The sequence below is a fragment of the Astyanax mexicanus genome, unplaced genomic scaffold (genome assembly GCF_023375975.1).
Source record: "Astyanax mexicanus isolate ESR-SI-001 unplaced genomic scaffold, AstMex3_surface scaffold_47, whole genome shotgun sequence".
Taxonomy (NCBI): Eukaryota; Metazoa; Chordata; class Actinopteri; order Characiformes; family Acestrorhamphidae; genus Astyanax; species Astyanax mexicanus.
The window spans coordinates 295,001-300,000 of record NW_026040057.1 but is presented as its reverse complement, the minus strand read 5'-3'; the positions used below and the strand labels follow the sequence as shown (position 1 = coordinate 300,000).

At 46.7% G+C, this 5,000-nt stretch overlaps 22 non-coding genes across 22 annotated transcripts; all 22 read right to left on the bottom strand.

The window, feature by feature from the left end:
* Positions 1-33: 33 nt before the first annotated feature.
* On the bottom strand, positions 34-152 carry LOC125797266 (5S ribosomal RNA). Its single transcript, XR_007436111.1, has one exon. It is a non-coding gene; the product is annotated as a 5S ribosomal RNA (ribosomal RNA).
* Positions 153-262: 110 nt separating this feature from the next.
* On the bottom strand, positions 263-381 carry LOC125797103 (5S ribosomal RNA). Its single transcript, XR_007435928.1, has one exon. It is a non-coding gene; the product is annotated as a 5S ribosomal RNA (ribosomal RNA).
* A 110-nt stretch (positions 382-491) lies between these two features.
* On the bottom strand, positions 492-610 carry LOC125797102 (5S ribosomal RNA). Its single transcript, XR_007435927.1, has one exon. It is a non-coding gene; the product is annotated as a 5S ribosomal RNA (ribosomal RNA).
* A 110-nt stretch (positions 611-720) lies between these two features.
* Positions 721-839, bottom strand: LOC125797101 (5S ribosomal RNA). Its single transcript, XR_007435926.1, has one exon. It is a non-coding gene; the product is annotated as a 5S ribosomal RNA (ribosomal RNA).
* Positions 840-949: 110 nt separating this feature from the next.
* LOC125797100 (5S ribosomal RNA) lies at positions 950-1,068 on the bottom strand. The gene has a single exon (XR_007435925.1). It is a non-coding gene; the product is annotated as a 5S ribosomal RNA (ribosomal RNA).
* A 110-nt stretch (positions 1,069-1,178) lies between these two features.
* Positions 1,179-1,297, bottom strand: LOC125797443 (5S ribosomal RNA). The gene has a single exon (XR_007436288.1). It is a non-coding gene; the product is annotated as a 5S ribosomal RNA (ribosomal RNA).
* A 110-nt stretch (positions 1,298-1,407) lies between these two features.
* LOC125797099 (5S ribosomal RNA) lies at positions 1,408-1,526 on the bottom strand. Its single transcript, XR_007435924.1, has one exon. It is a non-coding gene; the product is annotated as a 5S ribosomal RNA (ribosomal RNA).
* Positions 1,527-1,636: 110 nt separating this feature from the next.
* Positions 1,637-1,755, bottom strand: LOC125797098 (5S ribosomal RNA). Its single transcript, XR_007435923.1, has one exon. It is a non-coding gene; the product is annotated as a 5S ribosomal RNA (ribosomal RNA).
* A 110-nt stretch (positions 1,756-1,865) lies between these two features.
* LOC125797063 (5S ribosomal RNA) lies at positions 1,866-1,984 on the bottom strand. The gene has a single exon (XR_007435888.1). It is a non-coding gene; the product is annotated as a 5S ribosomal RNA (ribosomal RNA).
* Positions 1,985-2,094: 110 nt separating this feature from the next.
* Positions 2,095-2,213, bottom strand: LOC125796858 (5S ribosomal RNA). Its single transcript, XR_007435764.1, has one exon. It is a non-coding gene; the product is annotated as a 5S ribosomal RNA (ribosomal RNA).
* A 110-nt stretch (positions 2,214-2,323) lies between these two features.
* On the bottom strand, positions 2,324-2,442 carry LOC125797343 (5S ribosomal RNA). The gene has a single exon (XR_007436188.1). It is a non-coding gene; the product is annotated as a 5S ribosomal RNA (ribosomal RNA).
* A 110-nt stretch (positions 2,443-2,552) lies between these two features.
* LOC125797314 (5S ribosomal RNA) lies at positions 2,553-2,671 on the bottom strand. The gene has a single exon (XR_007436159.1). It is a non-coding gene; the product is annotated as a 5S ribosomal RNA (ribosomal RNA).
* A 96-nt stretch (positions 2,672-2,767) lies between these two features.
* LOC125797288 (5S ribosomal RNA) lies at positions 2,768-2,886 on the bottom strand. Its single transcript, XR_007436133.1, has one exon. It is a non-coding gene; the product is annotated as a 5S ribosomal RNA (ribosomal RNA).
* A 110-nt stretch (positions 2,887-2,996) lies between these two features.
* Positions 2,997-3,115, bottom strand: LOC125797097 (5S ribosomal RNA). Its single transcript, XR_007435922.1, has one exon. It is a non-coding gene; the product is annotated as a 5S ribosomal RNA (ribosomal RNA).
* A 110-nt stretch (positions 3,116-3,225) lies between these two features.
* Positions 3,226-3,344, bottom strand: LOC125797381 (5S ribosomal RNA). The gene has a single exon (XR_007436226.1). It is a non-coding gene; the product is annotated as a 5S ribosomal RNA (ribosomal RNA).
* Positions 3,345-3,454: 110 nt separating this feature from the next.
* Positions 3,455-3,573, bottom strand: LOC125797095 (5S ribosomal RNA). The gene has a single exon (XR_007435920.1). It is a non-coding gene; the product is annotated as a 5S ribosomal RNA (ribosomal RNA).
* A 110-nt stretch (positions 3,574-3,683) lies between these two features.
* On the bottom strand, positions 3,684-3,802 carry LOC125797094 (5S ribosomal RNA). The gene has a single exon (XR_007435919.1). It is a non-coding gene; the product is annotated as a 5S ribosomal RNA (ribosomal RNA).
* A 110-nt stretch (positions 3,803-3,912) lies between these two features.
* LOC125797093 (5S ribosomal RNA) lies at positions 3,913-4,031 on the bottom strand. The gene has a single exon (XR_007435918.1). It is a non-coding gene; the product is annotated as a 5S ribosomal RNA (ribosomal RNA).
* A 110-nt stretch (positions 4,032-4,141) lies between these two features.
* On the bottom strand, positions 4,142-4,260 carry LOC125797521 (5S ribosomal RNA). Its single transcript, XR_007436366.1, has one exon. It is a non-coding gene; the product is annotated as a 5S ribosomal RNA (ribosomal RNA).
* A 109-nt stretch (positions 4,261-4,369) lies between these two features.
* LOC125797092 (5S ribosomal RNA) lies at positions 4,370-4,488 on the bottom strand. Its single transcript, XR_007435917.1, has one exon. It is a non-coding gene; the product is annotated as a 5S ribosomal RNA (ribosomal RNA).
* Positions 4,489-4,598: 110 nt separating this feature from the next.
* On the bottom strand, positions 4,599-4,717 carry LOC125797091 (5S ribosomal RNA). Its single transcript, XR_007435916.1, has one exon. It is a non-coding gene; the product is annotated as a 5S ribosomal RNA (ribosomal RNA).
* Positions 4,718-4,827: 110 nt separating this feature from the next.
* Positions 4,828-4,946, bottom strand: LOC125796878 (5S ribosomal RNA). Its single transcript, XR_007435784.1, has one exon. It is a non-coding gene; the product is annotated as a 5S ribosomal RNA (ribosomal RNA).
* Positions 4,947-5,000: the final 54 nt, after the last annotated feature.

The window sequence follows — 5,000 nt, the reverse complement described above, 5'->3', positions numbered from 1 at the left end:
ACAAGACCATGGTAATGGAAGCAAGAGGGGAAAAGCTTACAGCACCTGGTATTCCCAGGGGGTCTCCCATCCAAGTACTAACCAGGCCAAACCCTGCTTAGCTTCCGAGATCAGACGAGATCGGGCGTTCTCAGGGTAGTGTGACCGTAAGCCATTGCAGAGCTCTCATCAAGACTACTTATGCAACTTCATCTATGTTGGGTTTCATATAACAAACTAGTAATGTATAACAAGACCATGGTAATGGAAGCAAGAGGGGAAAAGCTTACAGCACCTGGTATTCCCAGGTGGTCTCCCATCCAAGTACTAACCAGGCCAAACCCTGCTTAGCTTCCGAGATCAGACGAGATCGGGCGTTCTCAGGGTAGTGTGACCGTAAGCCATTGCAGAGCTCTCATCAAGACTACTTATGCAACTTCATCTATGTTGGGTTTCAGATAACAAACTAGTAATGTATAACAAGACCATGGTAATGGAAGCAAGAGGGGAAAAGCTTACAGCACCTGGTATTCCCAGGTGGTCTCCCATCCAAGTACTAACCAGGCCAAACCCTGCTTAGCTTCCGAGATCAGACGAGATCGGGCGTTCTCAGGGTAGTGTGACCGTAAGCCATTGCAGAGCTCTCATCAAGACTACTTATGCAACTTCATCTATGTTGGGTTTCAGATAACAAACTAGTAATGTATAACAAGACCATGGTAATGGAAGCAAGAGGGGAAAAGCTTACAGCACCTGGTATTCCCAGGTGGTCTCCCATCCAAGTACTAACCAGGCCAAACCCTGCTTAGCTTCCGAGATCAGACGAGATCGGGCGTTCTCAGGGTAGTGTGACCGTAAGCCATTGCAGAGCTCTCATCAAGACTACTTATGCAACTTCATCTATGTTGGGTTTCAGATAACAAACTAGTAATGTATAACAAGACCATGGTAATGGAAGCAACAGGGGAAAAGCTTACAGCACCTGGTATTCCCAGGTGGTCTCCCATCCAAGTACTAACCAGGCCAAACCCTGCTTAGCTTCCGAGATCAGACGAGATCGGGCGTTCTCAGGGTAGTGTGACCGTAAGCCATTGCAGAGCTCTCATCAAGACTACTTATGCAACTTCATCTATGTTGGGTTTCAGATAACAAACTAGTAATGTATAACAAGACCATGGTAATGGAAGCAAGAGGGGAAAAGCTTACAGCACCTGGTATTCCCAGGTGGTCTCCCATCCAAGTACTAACCAGGCCAAACCCTGCTTAGCTTCCGAGATCAGACGAGATCGGGCGTTCTCAGGGTAGTGTGCCCATAAGCCATTGCAGAGCTCTCATCAAGACTACTTATGCAACTTCATCTATGTTGGGTTTCAGATAACAAACTAGTAATGTATAACAAGACCATGGTAATGGAAGCAAGAGGGGAAAAGCTTACAGCACCTGGTATTCCCAGGTGGTCTCCCATCCAAGTACTAACCAGGCCAAACCCTGCTTAGCTTCCGAGATCAGACGAGATCGGGCGTTCTCAGGGTAGTGTGACCGTAAGCCATTGCAGAGCTCTCATCAAGACTACTTATGCAACTTCATCTATGTTGGGTTTCAGATAACAAACTAGTAATGTATAACAAGACCATGGTAATGGAAGCAAGAGGGGAAAAGCTTACAGCACCTGGTATTCCCAGGTGGTCTCCCATCCAAGTACTAACCAGGCCAAACCCTGCTTAGCTTCCGAGATCAGACGAGATCGGGCGTTCTCAGGGTAGTGTGACCGTAAGCCATTGCAGAGCTCTCATCAAGACTACTTATGCAACTTAATCTATGTTGGGTTTCAGATAACAAACTAGTAATGTATAACAAGACCATGGTAATGGAAGCAAGAGGGGAAAAGCTTACAGCACCTGGTATTCCCAGGTGGTCTCCCATCCTAGTACTAACCAGGCCAAACCCTGCTTAGCTTCCGAGATCAGACGAGATCGGGCGTTCTCAGGGTAGTGTGACCGTAAGCCATTGCAGAGCTCTCATCAAGACTACTTATGCAACTTCATCTATGTTGGGTTTCAGATAACAAACTAGTAATGTATAACAAGACCATGGTAATGGAAGCAAGAGGGGCAAAGCTTACAGCACCTGGTATTCCCAGGTGGTCTCCCATCCAAGTACTAACCAGGCCAAACCGTGCTTAGCATCCGAGATCAGACGAGATCGGGCGTTCTCAGGGTAGTGTGACCGTAAGCCGTTGCAGAGCTCTCATCAAGACTACTTATGCAACTTCATCTATGTTGGGTTTCAGATAACAAACTAGTAATGTATAACAAGACCATGGTAATGGAAGCAAGAGGGGAAAAGCTTACAACACCTGGTATTCCCAGGTGGTCTCCCATCCAAGTACTAACCAGGCCAAACCCTGCTTAGCTTCCGAGATCAGACGAGATCGGGCGTTCTCAGGGTAGTGTGACCGTAAGCCATTGCAGAGCTCTCATCAAGACTACTTATGCAACTTCATCTATGTTGGGTTTCAGATAACAAACTAGTAATGTATAACAAGACCATGGTAATGGAAGCAAGAGGGGAAAAGCTTACAGCACCTGGTATTCCCAGGTGGTCTCCCATCCAAGTACTAACCAGGCCAAACCCTGTTTAGCTTCCGAGATCAGACGAGATCGGGCGTTCTCAGGGTAGTGTGACCGTAAGCCATTGCAGAGCTCTCATCAAGACTACTTATGCAACTTCATCTATCTTCAACTAGTAATGTATAACAAGACCATGGTAATGGAAGCAAGAGGGGAAAAGCTTACAGCACCTGGTATTCCCAGGTGGTCTCCCATCCAAGTACTAACCAGGCCAAACCCTGCTTAGCTTCCGAGATCAGACGAGATCGGGCGTTCTCAGGGTAGTGTGACCGTAAACCATTGCAGAGCTCTCATCAAGACTACTTATGCAACTTCATCTATGTTGGGTTTCAGATAACAAACTAGTAATGTATAACAAGACCATGGTAATGGAAACAAGAGGGAAAAAGCTTACAGCACCTGGTATTCCCAGGTGGTCTCCCATCCAAGTACTAACCAGGCCAAACCCTGCTTAGCTTCCGAGATCAGACGAGATCGGGCGTTCTCAGGGTAGTGTGACCGTAAGCCATTGCAGAGCTCTCATCAAGACTACTTATGCAACTTCATCTATGTTGGGTTTCAGATAACAAACTAGTAATGTATAACAAGACCATGGTAATGGAAGCAAGAGGGGAAAAGCTTACAGCACCTGGTATTCCCAGGTGGTCTCCCATCCAAGTACTAACCAGGCCAAACCCTGCTTAGCTTCCGAGATCAGACGAGATCGGGCGTTCTCAGGGTAGTGTGCCCGTAAGCCATTGCAGAGCTCTCATCAAGACTACTTATGCAACTTCATCTATGTTGGGTTTCAGATAACAAACTAGTAATGTATAACAAGACCATGGTAATGGAAGCAAGAGGGGAAAAGCTTACAGCACCTGGTATTCCCAGGTGGTCTCCCATCCAAGTACTAACCAGGCCAAACCCTGCTTAGCTTCCGAGATCAGACGAGATCGGGCGTTCTCAGGGTAGTGTGACCGTAAGCCATTGCAGAGCTCTCATCAAGACTACTTATGCAACTTCATCTATGTTGGGTTTCAGATAACAAACTAGTAATGTATAACAAGACCATGGTAATGGAAGCAAGAGGGGAAAAGCTTACAGCACCTGGTATTCCCAGGTGGTCTCCCATCCAAGTACTAACCAGGCCAAACCCTGCTTAGCTTCCGAGATCAGACGAGATCGGGCGTTCTCAGGGTAGTGTGACCGTAAGCCATTGCAGAGCTCTCATCAAGACTACTTATGCAACTTCATCTATGTTGGGTTTCAGATAACAAACTAGTAATGTATAACAAGACCATGGTAATGGAAGCAAGAGGGGAAAAGCTTACAGCACCTGGTATTCCCAGGTGGTCTCCCATCCAAGTACTAACCAGGCCAAACCCTGCTTAGCTTCCGAGATCAGACGAGATCGGGCGTTCTCAGGGTAGTGTGACCGTAAGCCATTGCAGAGCTCTCATCAAGACTACTTATGCAACTTCATCTATGTTGGGTTTCAGATAACAAATTAGTAATGTATAACAAGACCATGGTAATGGAAGCAAGAGGGGAAAAGCTTACAGCACCTGGTATTCCCAGGTGGTCTCCCATCCAAGTACTAACCAGGCCAAACCCTGCTTAGCTTCCGAGATCAGACGAGATCGGGCGTTCTCAGGGTAGTGTGACCGAAACCATTGCAGAGCTCTCATCAAGACTACTTATGCAACTTCATCTATGTTGGGTTTCAGATAACAAACTAGTAATGTATAACAAGACCATGGTAATGGAAGCAAGAGGGGAAAAGCTTACAGCACCTGGTATTCCCAGGTGGTCTCCCATCCAAGTACTAACCAGGCCAAACCCTGCTTAGCTTCCGAGATCAGACGAGATCGGGCGTTCTCAGGGTAGTGTGACCGTAAGCCATTGCAGAGCTCTCATCAAGACTACTTATGCAACTTCATCTATGTTGGGTTTCAGATAACAAACTAGTAATGTATAACAAGACCATGGTAATGGAAGCAAGAGGGGAAAAGCTTACAGCACCTGGTATTCCCAGGTGGTCTCCCATCCAAGTACTAACCAGGCCAAACCCTGCTTAGCTTCCGAGATCAGACGAGATCGGGCGTTCTCAGGGTAGTGTGACCGTAAGCCATTGCATAGCTCTCATCAAGACTACTTATGCAACTTCATCTATGTTGGGTTTCAGATAACAAACTAGTAATGTATAACAAGACCATGGTAATGGAAGCAAGAGGGGAAAAGCTTACAGCACCTGGTATTCCCAGGTGGTCTCCCATCCAAGTACTAACCAGGCCAAACCCTGCTTAGCTTTCGACATCAGACGAGATCGGGCGTTCTCAGGGTAGTGTGACCGTAAGCCATTGCAGAGCTCTCATCAAGACTACTTATGCAACTTCATCTATGTTGGGTTTC